A 7,123-nucleotide genomic window follows, 5' to 3' on the forward strand; every position below is an offset into this window, starting at 1 on the left:
GCATCCTGTGTGAAGGATACATTGTCCCTTTGAGGCACTCTTGTTGTTCCAAGTGCCTATAATCAATAATACAAGATCTCTTTAGTGAGTTTAGTGTTAAGACAAAACTGTCTATACGAAAAAACGATCTCATTTTTTGAAGTGTAACCAAATAACATTAAAACATGTTAATAATAATAAATAAAAAAAACATAAGGTAAAAACACAAGCATTAGAGCCTAAGCCCCANACAAACAAAAACTAGAACCTGAACCCCAAACATAGAAATCATAGGAAAACACTTAGGTCCTAGGAAATAGAAAAACACTTAGACTAAAACAACCCGACGCATGACTAGACGATGTCTTGTCTAAAGGCGTCCAAAATAGAATTGAGCTAATCGCTCAGTGCTTAAAATACCTGAAGTAGTTATTTTGCTTCTCTCGAAAACAAAACAGGTCGAGACAATGTCTTCGACTAAAATAATAAAAGACATAATTGTTAAAACATATAAAAAAGGTTAAACAAGCTAAACACTATCTGTCTAGAAAGAAACAAAAGCCAAAGAAGTGTTTACTTGGATCAAAACGATACCATGAGCTAAACAAACACCTCATCTGTGATGAAGTGTTAAATATACGTTTGGTATCTTTGATTAAAAAGTTTAAATGGAAAATGCTACCTAATGATAGGAAATCAAAAAACACTTTGTTATTCTAAGCAAGCATTAAATGACTTTAAATGCTCAACGTTCAAAAACAACAAAAGTGATAAGAAAAGTCATATCTATTGCATGCATAGTTTACTCTAATTTTGCATATAAGCTATTCTACACGCATCTACAGTGCTACAGTTCAAATATCAAATGTGGACGTTAGAGATAAAAGAGATAATAATTGAATGTTCCTCTCTTGAATCAAAGTCTAAAAAGATCGTGCAACCTACTTCAAGCAAAGGACTAAACAAGCATGTCTTCTCTGACAATGCTGACTTACACAACAACTACCGTGAAAAGAAAAAAGTGAAAACACAAGCATCAAGACTACGAACTACAAACGCAATCTAACGAACAAATTTTCATGAAGCCTATATATAGAAGATCTCTCAAGAAGAAAATCAAGAGGATAGAATAGAGGACAACTAAAGAGCATGCATAAAGCTTATTGTTGAAATTGTTGATAGGGGGAGCATAGGTTAAGTTGAACCCACAATCTCAATAATATTTGAGTTTTTGATGATGACAACACATAATTAATAACACATGTGTACTATGTGTTACATGTTCTATGTTTACATGTTATATGCTTATATTAATTGTGTTGAATCTCGTTGAGAATATATGAGAACATGGTTGTGTTGTTATTGTGTTGATCATTGCATTTCANTGTGTTATATATGTGATTTTATATGTGAATTCATGAACGTGTTTTTAGAAAAGAAAAACCACAAAAAACTTTTGTTGAACTTTAATTGTGTGGAAAAACAACAGTTTTAAGTCGATTTCATTATGGGGTGAGTCGATTAAAACTCGTTTCTTTGCACAAACTACTTTAAAAGTGTGTTGTGAGATTTTTCAAAGAGAAAATTTTTTAAAACTATGATTTACATTGTTACATAGTCGACTACATGCAAGTGGCATTCGACTAAGTCTGTTATTGTTTTGAAATTCTGTTAATGCTTGTCATAACTGTCTAACGGTCATATTTTTAATTTGGTTGACCAAGCATTAAATGAGATTCGACTGCATTAATTGTGAATTCAATTAATTGCTTTGATTGCTGCTAACTGTTATAATAGAATTGTTATATTCGACTGCATTAGTAGCTTAGTCGATTAAAATGCGTTAGAGTTGTGTTATTCTATAAATTGACATGAATTCGATTTCTATAAGAACTTTTGTGAATGTTCTAGAACCTAAACAAAGTCTAGAAATCAGGAGAAACTGTTACCAATAAGGAGTATTGGTAAATCTTGAAGACTTTTGTTTTGATGACGCTGCAAGAAGATTTAGTTGAAGAAGAGTTTAAGTTTATTTAAAAGCAATTTGTAGAACTTAAATGTAGTAGGAAAGCTTTTCAAACTTTATAAAAAATTACATTTTGAACTGCAATAATCAATTATCATGAAGCAATAATCGATTATCACAAGTCATTCAGGAATAATCGATTATCACTTCATATAATCGATTATCACTTTTAGAAAAACCTGCAATGGACTTGAATAATCGATTATNACTTACAATAATCGATTATTTGTGGTAGTTGGGACCTGACCTTTGGCATTTAGTGCAATTGGCTATATATTTGACTTCTGTAATTTTCAGAGGCAACATTTTTGAACAGAGAAGCTTTATAGAACATTGTTTGTCAGAGGAAGTTCTCAGAAGCTTTGTTCAAAGTTCCCTTGCTTGATCTCGTGAACAGGAGAGGCTCGCGAATCGTTGGTTGATTGCCGGAGCACGCTCTCTTCGAGTTAGCAAGGTGCTCTGCCTGGTCTCGTGAATAGGAGAAGCTCACGAATCGTTGGTCGATTGCCGGAGCGGTTCTCTTCGAATTGGCAGAGTGTTCTTCTTCCGGTTCGTTCGTCAAAGGAAGGTTTATTTATCTGTCTTTCATTCACTATAATTGTAATCTGAGAAACATTTTTTTTTGTGGAACTGTTAATCACTGTTTATAGTGATTAACGACTGGACATAGATTCTTCTGAATCGAACCAGTATAAAAATTACTTGTGTGATTTTTCTATTCCCTATACTGTTTACAGTTTTAATCATATCAATTGTTCGATAAATTTTCTGAAAGAAAATTGTTTTTAGAAAAGGACCAACTTCTTTTTAAAAGTGACCGAACACGCTTATACGCTACTCTTAGTTTTATTCCGCTGCGTTATACTCTTCGAACCATATCCCCACTGGTACCAACAATTGGTATCAGAGCTTGCTTTGATAGTTCTTCAAAATATTTGCGAAAATGGTCGGTCACAACCAAAACCTTGTATATGCTGAGGGGTCTTCTATTAACAGACCTCCACTTTTTACTGGTGATAACTATGCCTTCTGGAAAGTTAGAATGGAGATTTTTATGGGGTCTGTTGACAGAGGCATCTGGGAAGCTGTACAAAATGGTCCTTATATTCCTAAGAGCACAGTTGATGGTGTAGAGGTAGAAAAACCATATTTTAATTGGACTGCTAAAAAAAATAGACGAGCTCAATTTGATATTAAAGCTCGCAATATTATTTCATCTACTGTTGTACTTGATGAGTTTTATAGAATTTTAGTGTGTAAGACAACACAGGAAATGTGGGAAGTCCTCAGGGTCACTCACGAAGGAATAGAGGATGTGAAACACGCATGGAAGATCACTCTCATTCATGAATATGAGATGTTAGGAATGCAACCTGGAGAAACAATTTTTGATGTCCAAAAGCGTTTCACTCACATTGTGAATCACTTGACTGGGTTGGGTAAGATTTTTTATACTGATGAATTAAATGTAAAAATTTTGAAATCATTAGACAGGTCTTGGCAACCAAAGGTGACTGCCATCACAGAGTCTCAGAATCTCACTCAGATGACGATGCCAATTCTGTTTGGAAAGCTCCATGAGCATGAGCTTGAGTTGAGGAGACTAACTGCTGAAGAGGATCAAGGCAAGAGAAAGACACTAGCCTTCAAGACTGAGATCTCTAAAGGAAAGAGTTCTAAGAGGATTGAAGATGATGATTCTCATGATGAGGAAAATATGAGCCTCATGATAAAGAAGTTTGCGAAATTTATGAAAGCAAAAGGAAAAGACAAATTGCGCAAAGAAAGGAGAGAAAATCAAGAATCTCCTTCAAGTGTGAAATGCTTTAGTTGTGGAGAAAGAGGACACGTGAAGTCTGAGTGTCCAAAGAATAGAAAAAATGAAGAAAGGAAGGAAAGTAAATTTCAAAAGAAAAAGAAAGCTTACATAGCTTGGGAAGACAATGCTTCAAGTTCAACAAGCTCAAGTGAATCAGATGAAGAAGCCAACATTTGTCTTATGGCGGATTCAGAAGATACAGGAAGTCAAGTAAGTGATTCCAGCTTTGAATCTAGTGAATTAGATTTACAAAAGGCTTTCTTTGATTTGATAAATGAATCTGAAAAACTTGATGCTGCACATAAAAAGCTAAAAAAGGAGCACAATGAATTGAAATTGAAACATGATAAATTGCTTGATGATGAAGTTGTTTTGAGAAATAAAATTAGTATTTTAGAAACAAAATTGTCTGATGCCAATGCTACTGTTGAACGTGTTGAATGCTTGTCATGTAAAAGTCATATGTTTGATATTGATATACTTGAAAATGTACTTGCTAAGGCAACTAAGACTAATTCACATGCTAAAACAAACTTTAATAAAAGCAATGTTAGAAATAGGAACATGCATCAAAATCATAAGTCCAAAGAAAGAAAAACTTGTAGAGTTTGGGTTGTTAAAGGAACTTTTATTAAAAATAAAGTAAGTGATGTATGTTGTTTTTATTGTATGAAGCATGGTCACACATCAAACAAGTGCAATATTAAACATTTTGGTGTTCCAAATGGTAAATATGCATAGGTTAAAGTTGTGAAATGATATATACTTGCATAAACTAACCCCAAGGACCCATATTGAGATTGGGGACCTAAAATTCTTGCTAATTTGTTTTGTAGAACCAACTAAGTCAAAGAAGTCATTGTGGTATCTTGATAGTGGTTGCTCAAGACACATGACTGGTGACAAGAAAAGGTTCATCTCTTTTGAGAAGAAGAAGCAAGGATTTGTAACTTATGGGGATAACAACAAAGGTAGAATAATGGGAACCGGAGACATTAGAGGAGGAAACACATTAACGATAAAAGACGTCTTATATGTTGAAGGCCTGAAGCATAACCTTCTAAGCATAAGCCAATTATGCGAGAAAGGTCTCAAGGTAACCTTTGAGAGTGATAAATGTACTGTTTACTTTAAAAATTTTGCTGATATTGCTTTGCAAGGTGTTAGGCACAACAACATATATTTGATTGATATTGAAAGTGCATCTAGTCATAGTATAACATGCTTAGTTTCTAAAGAAGAAAATCCTTGGTTATAGCATAAAAGAGCTGCACATATTCACATGCAACATTTGAATAAATTAATTTCTAAAGATCTTGTGATTGATTTGTGATGGAGACCAATTCCAGATGAAACCATGTGGAACGAAGCTTCAAACCGGAAGAGATCAACAATGGTTGAAGGTGCAGCGGAAATGTATGAATGATGGAGTGTTTGAAGTGTTTATGGTGAAGAGAGGTGTATGTGTGAAGCCTTACAGCTCAGAAGGCCTTCCTACAGAGGAAGGAAGCTAGAGGAATGAGAGAAGAAGTTGAAACTTCAGAGAGACTTAAGAGCAAAGAGGCTGGAAATCAAATTCTGCAGCATAACACTAAGCTTAAAAGTGATTTTACAAGGAAGGAAGCTCTCTTATTTATAGGAGAAGAGGGGCCTCATTGCTGAACGAATTCCCTCTTAAAATTCAAATAATTCCTCCCTAGAAATGCACCAATTCACACCAGCAGAAGCCATGCCTCCTTCCAGGTCAGCTGATCACGTGAATGATGTTGTTCGCCAGTGCTTGGGCGGTAGAAAGTGGCGCTTGAGCGCCAATCTGTCAACAACTCCTGCCTGGGCTACACAGAGAGTGCAACTTGAGCTTCAATCTGTCAGCAGCTCCTACCTTTGCTTCTTTGCTTGCTTTTATTGATTCTACTTCTTGGATGGCTTTAGTCAAATCCTCCAAGCTTTATTAGACCCTTCAAAACAAATTAGAACATATTAAAAGATAATCCTTCTAAGACTTAGAGAAAGAAACTGAAGAAAACTTTAGAAAGTCCTTCTTCAACTTCTCTTTCTTAGTCTTAGCTTGAGTTGCTACTTCTTAGCTAGAACCCTTATGAATGAATCTAATGTGCCAAAATACTTTTGGGCTGATGCAGTAAGTACTGCTTGCTATGTGTTATACAGGATGCTTATTAGGCCAATTCTGAAATTAACTCCACATGAACTGTTGAATGGTAGAAAACAAAATATATCTCATTTGAAAATTTTTGGATGCAAATGCTTTGTCTTGAATAATGGAAAAGATAATCTTGGAAAATTTGATGCAAAATCTAATGAAGCAATTTTTCTAGGATACTCTTTGACTAGTAAAGCATATAGAGTGTTTAATAGAAGAACTTTGATAATTGAAGAATCAATGCATGTTGTCGTTGATGAGATTGTGGACCTTGAGGTAAACCCTCTTGAGTCAAAGAAACCCATTGCAGGTGATGAGGACTATTTGAGAGAAGCCCTTCAAGAGATGTATCTAAATGAAAATTATCCTCCGCAACTTCAAGAAAAACCTCAAGTTGTTGATTCTAAAAGCTATCAACAACCAAGAGGACTATCTTTGGACAACATCATAGGAGATATATCAAAAGGGGTAACTACTAGACACAATCTAAATAATTTCTGTCTAACTGTAGCTTTTGTGTCTCAGATAGAACCCAACAACATAAAGGAAGCTCTTCAAGATGAAAAGTGGTGCATTGCTATGCAAGAAGAGCTAAATCAATTTGAAAGGAATGAAGTCTGGGAGCTTATTCCAAAGCTAGATAATTATCAAGTCATAGGAACCAAAAGGGTATTCAGGAACAAGCTTGATGAGGATGGAAAAATCACTAAGAACAAAGCAAGGCTAGTTGCTAAGGGCTACTGTCAAGAGGAAGGTATAGATTATGATGAAACGTATGCACTGGTAGCCAGGTTAGAAGCAATTAGATTATTACTTGCATATGCATCTTTGATGAAATTTAAATTGTATCAAATGGATGTGAAAAGTGCTTTCTTAAATGGTTTTATAAAAGAAGAAGTGTATGTTAGTCAACCTCCTGGCTTTGAGGATTTTAGATTGTTGGTATCGGAGGGGGTAATTTTCAAAGAGTATAACGCAGCGGAAATAATACACAGAGAGCGGAAAGCGTGTTCGATCATAGTTAAAACGAAATTGGTCCTTTTTAGAAAAAATAAATTTTCTTTCAGAAAATTAATCAAATAGTTGTTATGCGTTAAGTAAAATGAGTGTAGGGAATAGAAAAATCACACGAGTATTT

Source organism: Vigna radiata, chromosome 2, assembly GCF_000741045.1.
Source record: "Vigna radiata var. radiata cultivar VC1973A chromosome 2, Vradiata_ver6, whole genome shotgun sequence".
Classification (NCBI taxonomy): domain Eukaryota; kingdom Viridiplantae; phylum Streptophyta; class Magnoliopsida; order Fabales; family Fabaceae; genus Vigna; species Vigna radiata.